At 37.4% G+C, this 22,818-nt stretch overlaps 1 protein-coding gene and 3 long non-coding RNA genes across 4 annotated transcripts in view; 1 reads left to right on the forward strand and 3 right to left on the reverse strand.

Annotated features, from left to right (window-relative positions):
• Positions 1-22,818, forward strand: part of LOC309481722 — a 430,539-nt gene that overhangs the window by 393,170 nt on the left and 14,551 nt on the right. The gene's annotated exons all lie outside the window — the stretch shown is intronic.
• Positions 1-22,818, reverse strand: part of LOC309481704 (uncharacterized protein) — a 64,854-nt gene that overhangs the window by 829 nt on the left and 41,207 nt on the right. The window lies entirely within an intron of this gene.
• LOC309481578 lies at positions 10,795-12,252 on the reverse strand. The gene is made up of 2 exons (XR_014200063.1): positions 12,082-12,252; positions 10,795-11,224 (listed from the first exon to the last, which is right to left on the reverse strand). It is a non-coding gene; the product is annotated as an uncharacterized lncRNA (long non-coding RNA).
• On the reverse strand, positions 15,216-16,521 carry LOC309481973. The gene is made up of 3 exons (XR_014200159.1): positions 16,060-16,521; positions 15,622-15,673; positions 15,216-15,431 (listed from the first exon to the last, which is right to left on the reverse strand). It is a non-coding gene; the product is annotated as an uncharacterized lncRNA (long non-coding RNA).

Here is a 22,818-nt window from a genome sequence, read left to right on the forward strand (position 1 = left end):
TAAAATGATTTTTTTTACACAAATGTGAACCAGAAATGAACAATCTAAGTGGGTGTATGTCAATATCTTGATAGCGAGGTTTACAGCAGATAAAGTGCTCTAAAAGTGTATGAACCTCACTGTAAGAAAGTTCTGTAGAAAAACAGATAATGTTGAACCAGTTCACACTTCAAAATATGGGAAAATAATATTCATTTAAAAATATTAAGATAAGATTTGGTAACATGTTTGTTAGACATAGCACAGACTTGTTAGCACACATGTTACATGTAGTTACTATAGTAATTACTATAAATTGTGCTTAATTACATGCAACTAATCTAAACCACACCTAATCCTAATCCTAACCCTATAGTAAGTATATGTAATTCATTATCATCACTCAGTACTTAAATGTATAATTACACTGTAACATGGACACCTTAAAATAAAGTGTAACCTAAGATTTTTTTTTTTTTTTTGGTTTTTATTTTACAGTATGTGAACTTACGTGTGCACTTAAAAAGGTTAAGGTTAGGTTTAGGGAAAGAAAAGTTATTACCCAGTTATTGTACATAGTAAGTACATGGGGAACAGGACTGTAAAATAAAGTGCTACCTTTTTTCGTTTACATGTATTTAGCAGATGTTTTTTATCCAAACACATCTGGTTGAATGAGTATATGCTATTTTTTATTACGAACGATAAGTAAGGGATAATGTAGGGCGAGTCAGTTGTTATAGCGAATACAACCCCGACAGGCTGATCAGGACCCCGACACGAAGCGGAGGAGTCTTGAATCAGCCTGAAGGGGTTGCATTCGCTATAACAAACACCTCGAATTACATTATCCCACTTATTACATGGCTACCTAATAAATCAATAATTTGACACAAAATATTGATTTAAAAACGATTGTATTGCTTCCGCTAAAGAAAATAGTCCTTTCTGTCTCTACGGTTAGAATCCTGCGTCCATAGCAACGCTCTGTTTTTCATGGCAACGGTGTGTTATACTTAGCAGCGGTCTGTTATCAAGAAATAACAGACCGCATTCTACATTAGAATTCAACCAAGCCATGTAATAATATAATATAATATAATATATTATCACATAATATCATATAATATAATATAAATATTTTCCAGCCTCGCATTGTGTAATACTGCATTGTGTAATACTGTAATCCTTTTTTTTTTTTTTTTTTTTTTTTTTCAGATTCCATTTTGTTTTGTGGCTTTGAGTGAGTGTTTTTACACCAGAAACATTTAGAATCCATCAAGCACAGAGAATGAATGTTTTTAAAAGACTTTTAAACACCACATCACAGCACATCTCTAGCTGTCAGAATTATTGTTATTATATGTTTTTTATTGGGTTTTATAAACATTTCTGAGTTAAAGTGTTTTAACAGAACCTTTTCTTTGTAATTGATTGGGTAGAACGTATTGAACTAATACCAGAGCTTTGTGGAGGATACAGAGGTATAGAATGGAATTGATTTGAACAGAATTGTCCTTCATTTCAGCACAACAAATGATTTAAGCCATTTGATTTTCTGTCTGGAAGCTTTGCAATGACAGCAGACCAGCTTTTGGTGTGAAAGTGGATTAATGTCCACACTAAATAAATCTTAAGAGCTTAATGACATAGTTATGCAGATTGTGGAGCATTGAGACAGTCTGTCAGAGTGTTAAGTTGAATAATCTTGCCATGTGGCACCTTCAGAGGAAGTTGAGCTCCAGCCACTTCCTGTGTGAGGATTGTGGGCTAAATGACAGACAACACAAACAAAGAAGTTAACAACTAAAATCTCAGTCTGTCTCTCACGAAAAGCTATCATATTGCTTCGGAAGACTTGGAATATAGTTTAAAAAATCAGATGAACCACTTTCCTTAATGCTTTATAGTGATTTTTGGAGCTTGGCAGCCCCTGGTCCTCATCACAACACCACCTTTTGTGCTTCAGAAGAAAGAAAGTCAAACAGGTTCTAGAACAATGTGAGGCTGAACAGATGATGACAGAATTAAAATTTTTGGGTGAACTATCCATTTGACAGGGTCACCAGGCAGCTGTAACCTGTTACCACCATTAACTTCCCACCTAATAAAATAAATTCTTTAAAATTAAGATAAGATATTAAGCCGTTATCAATTGCAAATGCAGACCAGGGGCTGCTGTCAGATTCACATGTTCTCAATTTCACTTCTCTCTCTCACTTTCGCTCTCTTTTTTTATGCGGCGAGATCTCGGATAAATCCACTTATGTGGAGATAAGGCCTGACCGTGGAGCTATACTCCTGGTTAAATCATTAGGCTTCAATGTGTCAGTCATTCTCCATGAACTCTGTGGGCCCTGCAACCTGAGCTACTTCATACACAAATTCTTCAAGAGACACTTTAATACACCCCCACGATCAGGAAGACACATATACCACAGGGAGGGAGACGGAGACATGTACATAAAACACAGTGGGAAACAGGCTGTAAAACCACCACTTTAATCTCAAGTCAATGTTAGAAGCACAAGGCCTGCGGCTGATAATGTGTTATCGACCAAAAGTGATCTGCCCTTCAACCCAACCACAACTGGGTGTAAAAAGAGAGAAGAGTAAAAATCAATACACCCCCTCTTAAATTCCTTTATTATAAGAAACCGTTGAAGAAGGAAAGATACAGATGCCCCCAAGTATTAATAGCAGATTTGTGTTGCATTTAAAAATATATATTTTGAAGAAAAAAAATAATTCAATATGCTTCACTTGTAAGTTTCTACACTGTAAAAAAATATTGTTGGTTTAACTTTAGTTACCTGGTTGTCCTACATTTTTTAGTTAAAGGGGTGGTTGATTATGATTTCCCTTTTTTAACTTTAGTTAGTGTGTAATGTTGGTGTTTGAGTATAAACAACATCTGCAAAGTCACAACGCTCAAAGTTCAAAGCAAAGCGAGATATTGTCTTTTAAAGAAATAGCTTTTTAAGGACTACAACAAACGGCTGGTAGGGACTACACAACATTCTTCTCGGGTTAGTGACATCACTAACCCTAAAATTTACATAATCCCCGCCCCTGGGAACGTGATTTATAGATTATCACGACAGAATATGCTAATCAATGACTAGAAGATAACTATAAGCTACATAAATTCATCAACTAACCATTCAGAAAGGTTGTCTACATGTTGTCACTTCTTCTTGAGTCTCTCTATCTTTGTCTGACTCCGGTTTGAACATAAAAGACTAAAAGTTTTTGAAAATTTCAAGACACAAGCTCTTGAAGCTCCGCCCGCTGTTCTGGGAGCAGCAGCTCATTTGCATTTAAGAGAACAGACACAAAACAGTGCGTTTTTGCTCACCCTCAAAAAGTGTCAATCTTAACATGCTATATAAAAATATCTGTGCGTTATTTTGAGCTGAAACTTCACATACACACTATGGAGACATCAAAGACTTATTTTACATCTTGTGAAAAGGGCATTATACCACCCCTTTAATACAATTAAGTTAATAAAATGAAGGAGATTGGTTTTGACAGAAACTCAAAATATTGTTGTGGCGAGCAGGACGAGGCCGAGGGCCGTTGGAGAGCGGCAGAGGCCGGTGGCGTGATTAATGATGATTTTTATAAAAAAATAAATTAAAAAAACACAAGTCCAGGCCTGTTCCTCTCTCCCTCTTCACTGTCGTCGCTCCTCCTTTATGCTTCCGCTCCTCCGTGAGAGATACGAGACAGAATGCGTCGCGCAGGTGTGGCTCATCATTAATCACGCCTCCGGCCTCGTGCCACTCTCCCACGGCCCTCGGTCTCGTCCTGCTCGCCACATTTGTGTTATCTGAACCACGTGAATTATTAATTTGATTTTACAAAAGAAAAAATTTTGTGATAAAAAAATCATGAAAATATTTGTTTACAGTGTAGGGCCACCCCCTAATAGTCGACTAAACTTTAGTCGACGAGAAGAGGCTTAGTCGACCAAAATTGTATTAGTGGTTAGTCGCAACAACAAAAAAACTCAATAGGAACTGGCAAAGTCACGCAATCCGTGATGCCTTGAGTTTTTTGTACCATTAACCTGCGTCTCGCGTTTTTGACCTGTGTGAGGCAGCCCTAACTCTTCAAATCACTTTTTCCAAGAAGAATTTACTGTAACTAAGGAAACATTTAGTATAATGATTGTAATTTCACTAAAACTCTTCAGTTATTAAACTTAAACCCTTCATTTCATGGTTGATATAATGACATCCAAAATGTAATAACATTTCTGATGGTTCAGTACATCTCTAATGGAACATTAGACACAAAGATTTTTGTTGTCCTCATCGCATTATTGATGCTTGAAGCCACTTATTTTAAACAAACTTCTGTGGTGCATTACAGCCCATCTTGTTTGCATTAAATTACTGATCTAAAAACCTGGTTTCAACGTAATGTTGCACATCGGAAAGGCTTTAAGAAAATTAAAACCAGGTCATTTTCAAGGCCCATCTGTCAGTCTGGTCACTGGTAAAGGGCTCAGCATGGGAAAGGGATCATTTTGAGAATCATTTCCCTTCTGGTGTCACATCAGACCAAAGCGATCATATTTAAAGTGCTTTTAGAAGAACCTTTTTGGAAATCTCCCAAGGTATGTTCAATGTCAGAGAATAACTGACCCATCTCTGACTCATCTAGTTCCCATTAATACATAATTCCAGAGGCCTGATCTGGAAAACCCAGACAGATGGAGAACTTAAGTTTATGAGGAGTGCATACTCTATGTGGGAGGACAAACACTCGTCTTATTTTAGCGAATGTCTTCATGGATCACCACTCACACTCTGCTTTAGTCACAGATGTTCTTTCTCTGTGATTCTACTGAACTATGAGCCCTGGAGACTTTAATACAATCACAGCACCATTATAATCTGCTGGTTCGCAGATGGTTGATTAGGAACCTAGTATGCATCATTCTGCATTTTTTTCAGAAAGGATGGTTTTATCTGTGATCTTAATAACCAAGATTCCTTTCTTTTTTTCTCCCTTATTCTTCAGTTTACTCCCAGACAGTGTCCTACTTCTTTCTGGAGGATGCTCAAAAATCTTTAAAGCTGGCTCTTTTTCTCCAATCTTTAAAAGAGAAGAGATGGCAATTATCTTTGCTGTGTTAAAAAAAAAAAATGAAATGAATTATCTTCAGTGGTATTTCAAACAAAACTCAATTCTATCAAGCTGTTTCAAATCTCTCAAACAGCTTAAAGTCCTGCCTGAGGGTTAAAATCATGTCCAGCTGCCTTTTACTTCAATGTCAGAGAAGGAAGTCAGAGGTGTTACAGTGTTAACAGACAAAGAGGAATAAAAAACCTTGCATTTACATTGGGACATTCTCTAGGTGTCATTGTTTAGTCCAGAGTGATCTCAGTATCCAGGTAGATTTTGTATGTTGTGTACATTTTCAATGTATTTACAGCATCTAGTGCTGCGGCCACATTTACTGAAATTCTGCAGTCATTTATAGTGCAAAACTGAAAAATGCACTAATTTATAGTGCTCTTCTCTCAGTGCTGCTGACAGCACTACAACACCTCCACTTTGGGGTGTTTTTTCAAAACACATCCAATATAATATAAATTAACATGATTGCAGTGATTACAGTGAATGATGCAAACTTTGATTCCTAGTGCCCAAAGTAAAGAAAAAGCGTAATAACTTTTGTAAACAATCAGTCTTTTCATGCTAAAATCATCCAAACTGCATATATATATATATATATATATATATATATATATATATATATATATATATATATATATATATATATATATATACAGTGAGGAAAATAAGTATTTGAACACCCTGCTATTTTGCAAGTTCTCCCACTTGGAAATCATGGAGGGGTCTGAAATTGTCATTGTAGGTGCATGTCCACTGTGAGAGACATAATCTAAAAAAAAAAAATCCAGAAATCACAATATATGATTTTTTAGACAATAAAGACACCTGTCCACCCCATACAATCAGTAAGAATCCAACTACTAACATGGCCAAGACCAAAGAGCTGTCCAAAGACACTAGAGACAAAATTGTACACCTCCACAAGGCTGGAAAGGGCTACGGGGAAATTGCCAAGCAGCTTGGTGAAAAAAGGTCCACTGTTGGAGCAAGCTAAACATGACTGTCAATCTCCCTCGGACTGGGGCTCCATGCAAGATCTCACCTCGTGGGGTCTCAATGATCCTAAGAAAGGTGAGAAATCAGCCCAGAACTACACGGGAGGAGCTGGTCAATGACCTGAAAAGAGCTGGGACCACCGTTTCCAAGGTTACTGTTGGTAATACACTAAGACGTCATGGTTTGAAATCATGCATGGCACGGAAGGTTCCCCTGCTTAAACCAGCACATGTCAAGGCCCGTCTTAAGTTTGCCAATGACCATTGGGTCATGACCAGAGGAGTCATGGGAGAAAGTCATGTGGTCAGATGAGACCAAAATAGAACTTTTTGGTCATAATTCCACTAAACGTGTTTGGAGGAAGAAGAATGATGAGTACCATCCCAAGAACACCATCCCTACTGTGAAGCATGGGGGTGGTAGCATCATGCTTTGGGGGTGTTTTTCTGCACATGGGACAGGGCGACTGCACTGTATTAAGGAGAGGATGGCCGGGGCTATGTATTGCGAGATTTTGGGGAACAACCTCCTTCCCTCAGTTAGAGCATTGAAGATGGGTCGAGGCTGGGTCTTCCAACATGACAATGACCCGAAGCACACAGCCAGGATAACCAAGGAGTGGCTCTGTAAGAAGCATATCAAGGTTCTGGCGTGGCCTAGCCAGTCTCCAGACCTAAACCCAATAGAGAATCTTTGTTTCTCCGTGTTTCTCAGCGACAGCCCAGAAACCTGACTGATCTAGAGAAGATCTGTGTGGAGGAGTGGGCCAAAATCCCTCCTGCAGTGTGTGCAAACCTGGTGAAAAACTACAGGAAACGTTTGACCTCTGTAATTGCAAACAAAGGCTACTGTACCAAATATTAACATTGATTTTCTCAGGTGTTCAAATACTTATTTGCCGCTGTATCATACAAATAAATAGTTAAAAAATCATACATTGTGATTTCTGGATTTTTTTTTTTAGATTATGTCTCTCACAGTGGACATGCACCTACGATGACAATTTCAGACCCCTCCATGATTTCTAAGTGGGAGAACTTGCAAAATAGCTGGGTGTTCAAATACTTATTTTCCTCACTATATATATATATATATATATATATATATATATACACAGTATATACAGTATATACAGTATATATATATTTGGAGCGAGTCTACTCATATGTACACTTCAGGCAGATCCATAGACCACAATGCAACATGATTGTGACGTCAGAACAGCAAATTGCAGTGCTCACACTTAATTTAACCAAAAGTGATCAAGGGTTTATGGCGTTACATTTAAACCCATTGCAAGTGTTCCTCCTGTAGTGGGCACTCATGCAACGTAAGCAATGACGTACATCCGAGTGAAAAAGACAGAGGGAAGTAAGCGAGGGAAGGGCATAAAAAAGTGGACTTCAACGCAGCCTCAGCCTCAAGGCTTTCTCCAACCTCCTGTTCCCACAATTCACTGTGCAAGCGTGAAACTCAATAGGAATTCATTAAAAATGCCCACTCTACTCCACTTGCTCCATGGCAGTAGACACACACCATTAACAGGAATCCGTACGATAAGTTCACCACGCTGGTTTTCGTGTTCAAGCTGCTCATGCAAATTCACTGCAATGACCAATGGAAAATTGCTAGGTTTGCAAGTGACTTCTATGTGAGCTTTGCTTCATGCATCTCTACACTATTGAACAATGAACCCTTTTTTTGCGGAATCTTCGCAATAAATTAATAATTTAATAATGCTACTGCACCTTTAGAAATGTACACATTTTATTCATCCAAATCCCCCAAAAAATTGTTCATTCCATTTTTCCTCGGATGTGGGAAATTCCTGCGCACCATTAGGAACTTTTAACTGGAAAGTCGCCTCAAGTAGGATTGGAGGGGGGAAAGTGCAACAACCTCGACTTCAGAATCCAATATGGCTGCTCAGCACATCAACCATAGTGAAGTCTTATCACATTATAGTAATACAAGTATTTAAAGGGATTCAGACTTTATTTATTTAACTGGTTGATTCATTAAACCTATTTCCTTAAGTGAAAAAAAACAACAACAAAAAAACATTTATTTTACAAGTCATTGAGAGCTGCTTGCCAGTGGCATTATAAAAGGGAGGCATTAGCCCTATATTATCATGATTGTGGATATTAAACCTGAAGAGTCAAAAATTACTTTCATTATCATGAAAGAAACCCTTCATGCTACCAGCATTACAATGTGAGGAAAATCACCTCTGAAGTTCTCAGTGATACTAGTGCCTTGGATGCCAATGTTAACTTTTGATGAGCTGAGATACAAAATTGTGTAGCCGTCCCCATGCAGACTGTGTATTGATTGTGAAGGATGTTTGTTTTTATACTGGCTGCCATTTTGTCTTACTTTGATGTACTTTGAAATTGCACATCCTTCAAAGGGGCTGAAAGGGCATTTTTTCTTATGAATATTTAAGTGTTGATTTGCATATTCTGTACTCTTCCTGAATATGCCAAGACATGCCCAGACCAAGAATGCTATGTTATAACATACAATTTATAATTCTTAACCAGTATCACAAATGATATTATGATGATATATTGTACCAAAAAACCTTTTTCTCTTTTATTTGATTGGTTACACAACAATCAGTCCTGCAAATAAAATTATACGAGCATTTATCCCATTGCTCACTCTTGCCAAGTTTAAATGGATGGCTTATGCGTTCAATCATGCATATGTAACATTCAAAACAAACATCAAGGCAGATTTATTCACCAGTGTCGCAGTATAATAAAAGAGACAAGTGTAATCCTTCCGCATTAAAGGCTGCGTATCTGACTGATTCTTCAAGATTAGCTGAGACGTTCTGTTCAGCCTATTATTTTAATATATTGCTGATGTATATTTTTGGTCCACCAAAGTGTGTCTAGTATACACTTTGTATATCTATCTTTACAACCACAAATTACCATCCTGTAACATTTTATTATCCAATAAATATAGGTTATTGGGAGATGAAAGAAGCAGTGTTCCATAAAACAGCTTCACCGTAAGGATGTGCAGATGCTGTTGAAACCTGTAATAAAATGTATCCCAGCAGCCCACAGCTATAGTGCAGCTCCAGACACACGAAACATTCTCCACCTGCTCGTGATTAAGAGGGACTTTGGAGGGCACCATCTGCTCTCATGATTTCTGACCAGAGCTAGAACAAAGGGAATGGAAAGACAACAACCGGAGAAGTCCTTGAGGGAGCTGTGAAATCCAGTAAGTCTATTCTGTCTCCCAGTCACTTTAGGGCATTTACACATCCCTGTGCTACCTTGAATCCTTGTCAAGCAGAATATACTGTCAAGCTAGTATTGAGTTTTTGAGCGAAACTGCAGGTTAATGTACTTCTCTCTGACATCTGGAACTTAAGACCGCAGAATCATCTCATCAATCTGACTCAAAGAAAAAGTGGAACTATTGCGCAGCTTTAAATGTCCTGGTGACCCTCAATTTTCCTTCTTATAAGTCTAACTTCGTGCTAAAACATGATAGCAACCCTATCAAGATGCTTATAGAACATGCTAGCAATGTCAAGTAACATGCTAACAACACCAAGCAACATGTTAAAACATCAATACCCAGCAACATGCATGGATTACTGTTAAGAACACTTGATGTGGTTGTTATGGAAGCTTGTTTCGCCAGAGAATAAAAAAGAAAAAACGTAATTGTGACTTTTTGTCTCACAATTCTGACTTTTATCTCAAGTCGCAATTGTAAATTATAAAGAATTGTGAGATATAAACTCGCAATCGTGAGAAAAAAGTCAGAATTGCTTGATATAAACTCGCAATTGCGTGAAATAAACTCAATTGTGAGGAAAAAAGTCAGAATTCCGAGATAAATTCTCAATTGCGAGAAAAAAAGTCAGATTTGCATGATATAAACTTGCAATTGCGAGAAAAAAGTCAGAATTGCGTGATATAAACCAGACATGGGGACTTGTGACTTGGTGACTTGGACTCGAGTCGCTATTTTTATGACTTGTGACTTGACAAAAAATAAAATACTTGAGACTTGACTCGGACTTGGAAGTTAAAGACTCGGGACTTGACTTGAGACACGATGACTTGAATGACTTGAGTGTTAATCACATCATGTTTTCAGTTTGAATATAAAATATATAAATTATTTTTAAAAAATCAAGTTGATTACCCAGCTGGAGCGCAGGCTGAGAATAGCGTTGTCATGACTGGATCATGAAACTATCATCAGTCATGCCCTCTCGTACCTTACGCACGCCACGCCCACTTAGATCAGATATCACATCAACATGTCAGCCGGAGGGGGACCGAGGGTCATCGCTTTCGGCTTCAAGAATTATTCACAAGATGGCAAAAGACGAACAGCGCTTTGCAAGACATGCAACATTAACAGCCATTCTGCCCAGTAAGTGCTTGTCAATTTGTTAATGTTATCTGGTTAGTTGGTAGTTAGCGAATGTAATGTTACGTTCCCACTTCAGTCTAGGGGGTCTAAAGAGGGAGTAACAAATGATATAACAAAAAGTAAATAAATAAACGTGAGAAATCTCCTCTCCATCTATCCCAGCTCTAATTCCTGTTCACCTTTTTATCCAAAAGGCTACACAACACCCATTAATTCGCACCTTGCAACAAAAAGGAAACTGAAAGAGTATACTTAATGAGTTTCTTTTATTAAAAGGTTTAACCAATATATTTATAAAGCAAACAAAAATCAACAAACAGACAAACAAACTTAAATAATAACCAGATCGTCAGGAGAGGGCCAGGCCAAAATAACAAACAAAACAAGGACTTCCTAAAGTTTAAACCCAAATAAATTGCCTAACAAAAGAAACGAAAAATTAAAGACAGTTATCTTACCTCTCTCCCTGACTAGAAATAAACAGGAGAAAAGTTTAGGGATGGATCATCCAAATAAATTGGCGCCCATCTCCCTACACGGTTTTAACTATTTAAACTCACACAGCCTAAATGGTCGTTGAACTCAGACAACAGGTTTCACAAAAAAATATAAGTTCTCTTTTCAACAGCAAATCACACAATAATGTCTGGGATAGCTGGAGAGGGATTCTGACGATCTTCTTCTTCTTCTTCTTCTTTGTAACGTTTAATGGCTGGTGGCAACCAGCATTATGGTGCATTACCGCCACCTACTACTGTGGGCCAGAGTTTTCCTTCCCTTGCAGAAACAAAATAAATAAAAATAATAATAGTAATAATACTAATAATATTTCATGACCCTAAATTCTATTTATCAATCCAGTTTCTCTCAAATAACAGAATAACTTCCCTACTTCAATATCAAAAAAAATTTTTGACTTAATTCTTCCTGTTCTAACTTTCTACTTTCCACCCGTAATACTTCCCGTTCTTGAGAGAATTTTTGACAGTGAAGAATTACATGCTCAACTGACTCCTCTATTTGACAGTGATCACACACTCCTGAAGGGTGCTTATTTATTAAATGCAAAGTTTTATTAAGCCTAGTATGTCCTACCCTTAGCCTTGACAAGATGTTCTCCTCTTTATTGTTTCTTCTGGCTATCCTTCCTGTACCCACAACTTGCTGTAACATACAGAGATGTCGCCCCGTGTTTCCTGTATCCCAACTGTTCTGCCACTCCTTAATGATATTTCGTTTAGGCAAATTATTCCTTTAGCTTCAGACTTACTGAGTGAGACGCACAAGACCTCCTCCTGCATCAGGGCCTGCTTTGCTAATGTATCCACATCTTCATTTCCCTTAATCCCTCTGTGTGCTGGAATCCACATAAATGTTACCTGCATGTTCATATTTTTAATTCTGTACAATGATTCATAGATCTCATTTACTATATCTTGCCTGCTGTTAGATGCAAATGACTGCAGTGACATTAATGCCGAGCATGAGTCTGTACATAAAATAACTTTTTTTTAAATTTGTGATTCTGACGATCACAGTCTCTTTGCGGTTTTATACAGGCTGCAAACAGAAAAGCCACGCTCCTGCTAATTAACATCAGCTGCGGATGATTTGGAGTGCTGCATGAGAGAAAGAGGGAGAGATAGAGAAAAAAAAGAGAAAACAATCACCAACACAATATAAACACAAGACTACGTCACAGGACGTAACAGTAATAATAGCTAAAGTAGCCATTAAGGTTTTATCAGCGATTTCAGGCCCAAAAAAGGCCCAAATATAAATGATCACATTCATCTAATCTAACGATCCGCTAGCTGCCCGCCCCATAAGCAGGGTAAAAAAAAAACGCGTCTCTAGGCCCGCGTAAAAATAAAACGCGTGTGTGTGAGAGAGAGAGAGAGAGAGAGAGAGAGAGAGAGAGAGAATGAGTGAGTGAGTGTGTGTGTGAGAGAGAGAGAGAGAGAGAGAGAGTGTGAGAGTGAGTGTGTGAGAGAGAGAGGAGAAATGTAACAAAGTTTAATGTTGTACGTAAACTGTGTTTGAGAAAGAGAGAGGGAGGTGTTCAGAGAGTCTGTTGGATGTTAAGCTGTTATTTGTTTTATGGACTCAATGTTGACAATTTAAAACATTTCAAACACTGTTGGCAGAAGTGAAAAATAAATAATTTTATGAAGTTACAATTTTGTTTGATTCCATGATGTATTTTACTGAACATGAGTATTTACAATGCAAATCCAAATTATTGTAATTTACTGACAGTTGGGCTACTTATATCTTGTCTTTTCACTTTATTAAGATCAGATTCTGCAGGTAAAATTACAATAATAAGGTGACTTGACTTGGACTTGACTTGCCCTACTACAGGACTTGACTTGACTTGACATAGCCTGTGACTTGACTTGACTTGACTTGACTTGCCCAAGAAAAAAATACTTGGGACTTACTTGAGACTTGAAGGTTAAGTTGAGACTTACTTGAGACTTGCACATGTGTGACTTGGTCCCATCTCTGATATAAACTCGCAATTGCCAGGAAAAAGTAAGAATTACGAATACCTTGGGCCAGAGCGGGCCAGCTCGGGCTAGAGGAGTGGTTACGAACAGAGGCGGAGTTCACCTGAGTCGGGAGACGGCAGCGCCGGATGATTCTGTCAGCAATTAAAGACTTTTAAAATAATTTAACTCGCGTTCATGTTTGAATGCCTTGTGTTTGTGATGCAAAAGACTATGCGCGGTCCATTACCATAGTAAACATAGTAAACGCTTGAAGATACGCATAGTAAAAAAACATACGCTTGAAGAAATTAGACCAATCATAAAGGCTATCACAGTCATGTTTTTATTTTATCTGTCAGTAGCCCACGTCTCGTCTCTTTATACCGGACTATCATAAAATAAAGCAACTTTTTTTTCGGGAGCTTCCTCTGTTTCTCTGACTGAAAATATCTGTATGGGAGTCGAGAGAGTGCTAAAGCTCCTCAGGTCGTATTTTTGGTGGCATATATTTGTAGAAATTATCATTCTTTCTAAATGTGATGTAAATATGTCCTGTAACTACCAGATAAACAGTAACAGACGCGACTGAAGAAGTAAGTGTGTCCTCTTTCTTTTGTGAAATAGACCTAACGGTAATTTATTTCTGAGTGACTAATGTGCAATTTTGACATAAATTACACTGTTAGACTTTTCAAGGGTTTTTTACAGTAACTTACTGGCAACACTGTTGCCAGTAAGTTACTGTAATTAAGAGTTACAGTACCAAACCGTATTTCAGTTTTGTGTAATACAGTGCATTACTGTAAAAACGAAGCTAATCAGTACAGTGCATTACTGTAAAAACTAAGCTAATCAGTACACTACTGTAATTATTTTTATTTGTACTAAATATAAATTAGATTTGATAATTTTGATATATGATTAATTTTATTTTTATCCTACATAAGTACTACTTTCATACAAACCAATTAGACAAAGTTATCACAAAATACCATTTTTTTATTTAAAACATTTCATATATATCACAAAATAAACATGCCAATGCTGGAAATGATGTGTGAAATTTTTACACATTAATGGCTAAGTTTAGAGACAACATTTTTTGTGTTAATTTTAACTCATTCATTGTGTTAATGATTTTAACAAAGTAAATATGTCAGAGAGGTTAGCACAAAGATGTGTAAACGTGTTAAATTAACACATTATGTGCTGTCCTTCACTGCAAACATTTTTGAAAACATACATAAAATCATAAACAAAACATTAGCATTTGACTAAATGAATGTAGAGTCATTGGTTGTTTAGCTTATACAAGTATTATAATGAAATATCAACCATTACATTCATAAAACTGCAGAATATAAATACATTAAGCATTCAAAAAGGAAATGTCCAAAACAGGACAAAACACAGTTCTTTTCACAATACAAGACACATAACCCCACCTTAAAAATAATTTCACTTATTTCCAAAAATGTGTTGGATTCATGTACACTGGTGGCCAAAAGAAGTATTTAAGTGGCGTAATGTTTTTGAAAGAAGTCTTTTTGATGCTCAAGAAACATTTATTATTATTATCAATGTCTGACTGTCTACTCCATCTTTTCTACAGCATAGGAGTAAAAGTCATCATCAAAATAATCTTTAAAAAGCCAACACAATGTTTTTGTCCACCTTTGTGAATAAATGAACTTCTCCAAAGATCAGAATGTTCCCTGGTCTGCATGCGTGCCCACAAACACAAATGTACTCAGTCCTTCAGAGGAGATCCCGGTTCCAAAACTATATGAGAGAGAGAGAGAGAGAGAGAGAGAGAGAGAGAGAATATTAGTGTCACATTATTTTTAACCTCCTTTTTTGTTAATTTTTATTATTATTTTCACAAAAACTTAAGAATATATATTTGTAAACAGCTTTTGTCAATAAATAGCATACAAAAGAACTAAATTCAATTATGCCAGATTAAATTTTAATACTTACAAATCCTAAATTCTGTCCAAAAATGCTGAGATGAATAGAAAGAAGTTGAACGACTGAAATAGATGATTTTAGCCCATTTCAGCTTGTCTGCAGTGAAGGAGTACCTGTTTGAGACAAATACACAGTAAGAAACATGCAAGAAATCACTGTGTGATGATCGTTCTCCTTTCTACAGTAGTTAACCCACCTGTGCGCTGATATTAGGACCTTCCTAGTCAGGTGGAACTGCAATGGTAGAGTCGCTGGCTAATAAAATATAAAAATAATGCAAAAATATAAACTTAAGTTGTTTAGAATGCTAGATTTGGTCTGAATGAATTAGTGAGAGTTTTACTGCAGTGCTTACCTGGATACATTTAATCTGGTGAGACTGAACAAAGACAATGGTCCATCTTCTGATTGGTTCATTTGCTGTGTAATAAAGTTAGACATAATGCAAAGGTCACTTATTTGATATAAAGTTAGCCAATTTTATAGAGATTTTATAAGATATTGTTAGCTACCTAGTCTGCACCAGTGGCTCAAAAGCAATTTTCACATAGTGTATGCTAATCATTTCAGCAAACTTATCTCAAAATATATCACAAATGGGCTGGCCTACCTCTGGAATCTTGCTAAGTCACTGGCGCGAATTGGCGCTTTGTTGCAGTTGCCTTTAAACACAAAAATGGAAGTAAATATTAAATTCCATAAAAAAAAAAAAACTATAATATGGTATAGTTTGCAAACTAATGCTAAAACTATAAAGGTTCTCATCAGTAGGCCAACATTAGGATATAAACAGAATTTCACATTAGTTTATTCACATTTATTGTTAATGTAAACGCGTTGCTCGTTGGCATATTTTAACTCAACAATTCAATAATCTAACAAAGTGTGTAAAATGAAACGTTAGCTCAGTTTACCATGGTAAAGTTCGTTACCGCCATGTTGACGACGAGTAACGTTAGGCTAACGTTAACGTTATAACATACGTTAAACTGGGCACAATCCTGTCAACATACACAGAATGTTTTTTTTTTTTTTTTTTTTTTTTTACCTTGCTTGCTGATCTCTCTCTCGGTGAAGTGAATTCCGTCTCTTCCCCGGGCCAGACACGAACGTCGCGATCCAACAAAAGACAGACCCCATTACCTACACTGGATGTCTGTCTGACGCGACACGACAAATCCCAGACAGTATAGTGATGCGCCGCGGCCGTTATATTTCAGACGTAGTCCGATACGAGTCCAAGCGCTCGCACTAGTTCTTACAAGGGATAAACAGGTTTGCATTTAAAGGTCCGGTCGCTTCAATGTGTCCAATATAGACAGCCTCTGGCTATTATAGCGTTGTAGACACGTGGTGTAAGGCAACAATTAGGAAATAAAAAGCACGGTGGAATGGTGCCAGCCAGAGAGGCAGTTACGTCAAATACAGTAGTATACAGCAAATTTAAAAAATACAGTAAGTCTCTGTATGTGGTGTTAGACGTCACAGAAAATTCCCATGATGCAATTGGAATCACAGTTATTTACTGTAAAGAGAAATAGCAGTATAATACTGGGGGATTTAAAGTAAATAACTGTAGAAATTACAGAAAAGTCTAACAGTGTAATTCATTATGATCAATGTATCACTTTTTATTGTAAACCTGTGGTAAAACATCGATGCTTGGGTTTTAAATATTCAAGTAAACAACAAAAATGCCAGCAAACGGACGCTTTTATCATGTTTGTTTTCAACGCTGTTTCCAGTGATTTCTGATTAGTTTTCTGATAAAACTTCCATTTGTTGGTGAATGGGTTAGTGTGACGTTGTTCCAGAGAGGCGTGTTACGGCGTGTTTTAGTGAAGCGCTGTGGAGCTTCTGGCCCGACAGTGGAAACGCAGGCCCGGTGCTATTAGCCCGAGGCTATCAGCCCGGCACGGCCCGTTTAAAGCCCTGGCTCGCACTGGCCCGACAGTGGAAACGCAGGCCCGGTGCTATTAGCCCGAGGCTATCAGCCCGGCACGGCCCGTTTAAAGCCCTGGCTCGCACTGGCCCGACAGTGGAAACGCGGCTATTGTGTTCACCTGGTCCTCGTTTGCTCCACTCCCTTTATATTGTGCTTCCTTGCTGCTTGTCTTTGCTGGATTGTTGTTTTGTGACCAAGACCAAGACCGTCCAAAGCTCTCTCTGTAGCATGTATCCTTACAGTTTTTGCTTTGGGGTTATCTTAGACTAACTTCCCTTTATTTAGCCTTTAGTTTTTGTTTTACTTGAGCTATTCTAGTTTTTGTTTGGTTCTGTCACTCAGATTTAGAGTTAAGTTTCAGTTACTGTTACTTTGCTTTTCTCTTTGATTTATTATTTAGCCTGGGTTTTCACTTATCTAATACCTAGCTTTCTCCTGTTGTGGACTTGTTTTACTTTAGTGTTTTGTTAGTTTTCTTTTTATATGTAAAAGTTTAGTTTTTTTTAGTTGCTTAACGACAGTGTTTGCCCTGCCTTGTACTTATCAAATGTTTTAGTGGTTTTGTTCTTGTCTTGTTTCTCCTGTGTTGTGCATCTGTGTGTGTTCAAGTCCTGTCCTGCCCAGCCTGAGACTGCACTGACTACTGGTTACTGACCTGCTCAATCCTGTGCCTGAGTCTCCTGTCTAGACCGCTGTTGTGGACTGTCTCTGGGCTGTGCAACTGTCACACATTGTTACACCCTATTGTTAACAAATCACCGTTCACCGCTCATCTCTGCGCTATGGGTCCTGTTATTTCCAGTGGTCCTTGACACGTAATTGCAAGAAAAAAGTCTGAATTGTGAGAACTTTTTTACTTTTTATTCAGTGAAATAAAGGGGACAACATGAGAGAAACTACATTTTATGGGGGATATATCCCTTTCATTAGAACCTTCTCACTAATGCTGAAATAACAGATGAATCTATATGCACATACACAGCAGCAATAGTATGAGTAGCTTGGTAGTGTACAATTCCTCTGTACTGCTGTCTTGTACCAGCAGATTAATGTTGCTGCTGACAAGAATGTTAATGTGTTTTCTGTAAATCTAATGTAGTTTTACACCTCAACATGTCTTACATTAGCCAGCATAACAAACAATACAAACAAACATGAAAGGTTTATTCTTAAAAGGACCATAATGACATTTCAGTGCAAAGGATTGTTTATATTGTGGCATGACTATATTTATTGAGACAGTTAACTGAATTGGATGGCTAAAGGAACATTAGAAGGCTATTATAAATGGATATAAAAACTATTCTTTGACAAGAGAATATAAAGGTGGTTTTTTTTGTTAGTTTTTTTGTTTGTTTGTTTTTTCAGCTACAAAGACAACAATATTGTAAGTTAACTGTTGGTTGGCTGTGTTTCTTTGAGTATCCCAACCATTTTGGCTCAATGTTATTTTAATATTATTTACTATTATAGTTTTTATTAATATTTAATTAATACATTTAATAAATAAATTAGCTTTTATTTTTATATTTTCTGTTTTAATTTTAGTTTTAGTCATTTTGTTATTTGCTTTTTGTATTATTTTGTTTTTTTAATATTTCTATTTAGATTTCATTTTTATTTCAGTTTTAGTTTGAGTGATTTTAGTACTTCAACTTATTGTATTTCAGTTAACATTTATTAAAGTTAACATTAACAATTTTTGTTCAAGTTTAAGTTGTAATATTTTATTTTATTAATTCAAAAACAAAAACAAAAGAAAAAGTGATTTTATTGACACAACGGCTTTGGCCCAAGCAATAGACTGAAGTTGGGAGCTGTTTGTAAAAAAAAAAAAAAAAAAAAACTCACTCAGGGATATGTTCACACACACACAAACACACACACACACCTACACATCTACACACCTACGACAACATTCACATAAAGGAAACGTTTTGCTGCAGTCTGAGGTGAATGATGACAGAAAATAAAGATTGATAATTGGCATCTTTGGGTCCATGAAGAAACGTAAACATCCATAGAACCTTTCCATTGCACAAAATATTCTTTATAGTGGAAAAATGTTCTTTAGATTATTCAAATATTCTTCAAACTTAGAAAAAACTGCAGCAGTAACAAAAATAATTGCTATATTCACTGCACAGACAAGAGCAAATATCCAAAGATTGTACAAAACAAACAAAAGTTAAGATAAAAGGGGGAAAGCTTCAATAACTCAATAGAATTAGATTTTCAACAAATACATTCTCTAAGAGGAACGCACTATTTTATGTATAAATTTATACAATGTGAATCCTTGTGGCTTTTTTTAGAAAAAAAAGTAAGCATGAAGATCCACCCCCACCCATCAAAGGGACGTAAGCGAGGGGTATTGTATTCATTGTACGAAAACATACGAACGAGATCGTACAAATTCATACGAATTGCCAAGATAACATAAATATGTTCTATGTAGAAACTCCAGCATGTGTGTGTCCAAGAAAACATCTTGAGCAGCTGCTCCCGGGCCCTGGGCGATGTCCGTTATCACTAGAGACACAACCAAGTCCTCACGACCATAGCTGAGGCAATCAGCAAGAGGATCAGCGAGAGCAGAAGCGCCAAAACTACAGCCAGGATGATTGCATTTGTCAAGGAGGGAGAGCAGCCCAAGAGGAAAAACAACCCTGTTGGCTTGCTCTACACTGCATGAGACTGGGTGATGGCAGTTCACCACAGGCAGCTGAAAATTCCAAACCACGCTTAGACCGGACATCATCCTCGTCTCGGAGTCTACAAAACACCTTAGGAGCTAACTGTGCCTTGGAAGAGGCTCAGGAGAGAAAGAGGGAGGAGTATGAGGGACTGCTGGAGGCCTGCCGTTGGAAAACCAGGTGCACATGCCAGTGGAGGAGGGTTGCCGAAGATTCGCTGGTCATTCCCTCAGCGAGGCTTATGGAATGCTGGGAATAACTGGTGCAAGCCGGAGAAGAGCCATCAGCAACAGCATGGAGGCTGCAGAGCGGGCATCAAGATGGCTATGGTTGAAGGGACCATATTCGTGTGGGGACCACAAAATGCCACTTGGACAAAGGCCGAGGCTTGATCAACCTCGGTCGGGTCGCCTGGAAGAGGGTGTCTGTTGAAAGACACAAAAACACCCAATGGCGCCTGGAAACAACACTGATGATGTGTCCAAGTTTGAGCTTCAGAGGCTGTATGAATAACTGAATAAGAACGTTTTGCTAATATTTCTATTAAGTTATGACATTATTTCTGAATGTTCTCTGAACATTCGAAATGTCCAGTTTTTTTATAATGTTTAAAAAAATAAAGATTCTTGGTTGTGCGAACGTTAAGGAAACATTTCATTTGATCATTCTTCAGACAATTTGGGAAAGTTACTTTTGAATGTTCTCTGAAACAAGTAGCAAGATTTAAAAATCTAAAAATCCTAATCCTAACCATCAACTAAAGCATTTCAGAAAAAAAAAAAAAAAAATCCAAGACATGAACAATGTATATATAATGTTGATTCAAAGAACATTAATAAAGATCGTTGAACAAATATTCTATTAAGGTTACTGGAAGAACGTTTGTTCAAAACTTTGAGAGAACCTTGCAAGAGCAGTAGCTGAAGTTCTGAGATTGTCCCAAGTTAGCCGGGTAGCCACCAATTCACCAAAACATAAAAAAGTTACGAATTGCAATGAGATTATGTTGTTTTCAACCAACAAAGATGAACTATAGTTAGCACGAATTAAAGAGAGCAGCTGAAGTGTAAAGTATTTTTATAAGAAGGCTTATTTGTTTGTGTGTCAAATGCTTTTAACACCTCATAACTTTTCTTGAAAATTTTACTCGAGCAAAGACGTAATTTTTAAATGGCTCAAAACAAATTTGGGGGCTTTTCATCTGTATACATATGTTATTCTACAAAATTGTCAGGGAGTGAATACTAACACAGTGGGTGTCTGTGGGGACAGGTTGTTGGGAGGCTAATAAAATGGGCAAAAAAATGGGCCTACAGTGCTTGTCAGGCGGGAGAAGTAAAGGTCCGGTTGTCTAGGCAGGGTGGTACAGCCGCACATGAATTTCGAACAGTCAACTGAGAGACATGATACTGTATTTATGGTATCAGTGACAAGACACTATAAGCATCGCGTTCGCCTCGTCACGCACTACCAGCAGAACTCTTCATATCCACCTGCACCTGTCATTCGCCTCGACAAGAGTTGACGGTAATGTTTCGAGCAGAGATGGACCATAAAGCACTTCCCGAAAGTCTCCTCTGTAACATGAATGTGACCCAAAAGCATAGATAAGTGATGTGTAGCCAATATCACAATATCAAATCAAAATGAGATTGTTATCGGTTGGCATTTACACATCCAAAGCTGAGCTGTGATCTAAAAACGTTTTTGATGCCCTTTGAAGCTCCCGCTGAGAGACTAAATAATGAAACTGATTAAAAACCGTTAGTAAACTTGGATGTCTGAGAGTGTGATGGGGTAAAACAAGAAAAAGGTTTTTTTATAAATATTCCCTGCAGTGCAGAAAAAAACGTTTCCGACCGATTTCGGAAGCGCAGAGGACTGAGAGATGAAACGAGAGTTGAAACCGGCTAGAAAATAGGTCATGAGAGAGTTTAATGATTGGAACAGTGCAGGTATGTCTGAACACAGACAGGCCTTTAAATAGTCATCAGTATTCCACGCTTGTTCTTTAGACTGTTTGGAACTTCTCTTTTATTCTTCGGGAACAGAATAAAACAGCAGGAGGTCTCATTGACGTCTTTTTGCAAACTCACCGTAATAAGCCCTCTGGGCTCTAATTTTACTCTCACAGGAGCAATAAAGCGTTTTACATTTGTACTTCATTCTTATTTTTGGCAGCCGAAGGGGCAAGGAAGACAGCAGCCCGTGGATCAGAGTCTCAATGCTGAGATCACAGTCTATATCTTTTATGATTTTACCCTGAATTCATCTAGTATTGTATCATCCTTCCCCTTGCAGTGGAACCAGCATCTGTGAGTCTGCGCCTCTCACAGATTTTGGTTTGTTTATTTTGGCTGAAACTTTTAATTTGGAGCATAATGGAGCATTTAATTGTAGGCCTGAGTGATAAAACAGAATCAAGATGAATATTTTTATTATCTGTGTAAGTCTATCAGCAGCATAAAGAGGAGCTTCTAGCAGTGAGGCTATGGTTGTTTTTTCCTACACATCTCTTTATTTAGTTCACATGAATGTCTTTAATCGCTGTAAAGAAAAAGTGGGTTGTTTTCCCAACCCAATGTTTCCATTTCCAAGAACGCTCAGTCCCCACAGGCCTTTACTCGCATGAATATTCATGAGCTTACGGCATACTGATGTGCTTGTTTTGTACAATGTTATAACAAACTGTCTCCATCTTGAACCAGTCAGTCTGTGTCATTCAGTCAGGTATACAATGATCATCCTGCTAATGATCATGAGGTTGTTTTTCACAGCAAAACAAATGTACAGTTTGTAATTGAGAAGTTTCCAAGCTGTCCATTTAAAAGCGTATGTCATCGTTTTGCCATGTGTGGACTGTTTATGGTTTTGCAGCGACATCTTGTGGTTAAAATGATGAAGAAATGTGGATAAAGCTGAGTAAAAGGTGAGCTTGGTGTGGTTGTAATTTCTTTAAGATCTTGTTACTGCTAATGGGTCCAAAACTAAAAATTATCTTTTATATTATTGTTATAGACATCTTATGGAATAATAAATATATGTGGCAACAATGTTTACACTGAAAAAACATTAATAAAAACATTAAAAACATTAATAGCACGTCAAGTCAGATATGTTAAATATAATAACAAGTCAGAATGTTAAATCCACCATTGCAAGTGAA

This window comes from Leuciscus leuciscus, assembly GCF_965113295.1.
Source record: "Leuciscus leuciscus genome assembly, chromosome: 19".
Taxonomy (NCBI): domain Eukaryota; kingdom Metazoa; phylum Chordata; class Actinopteri; order Cypriniformes; family Leuciscidae; genus Leuciscus; species Leuciscus leuciscus.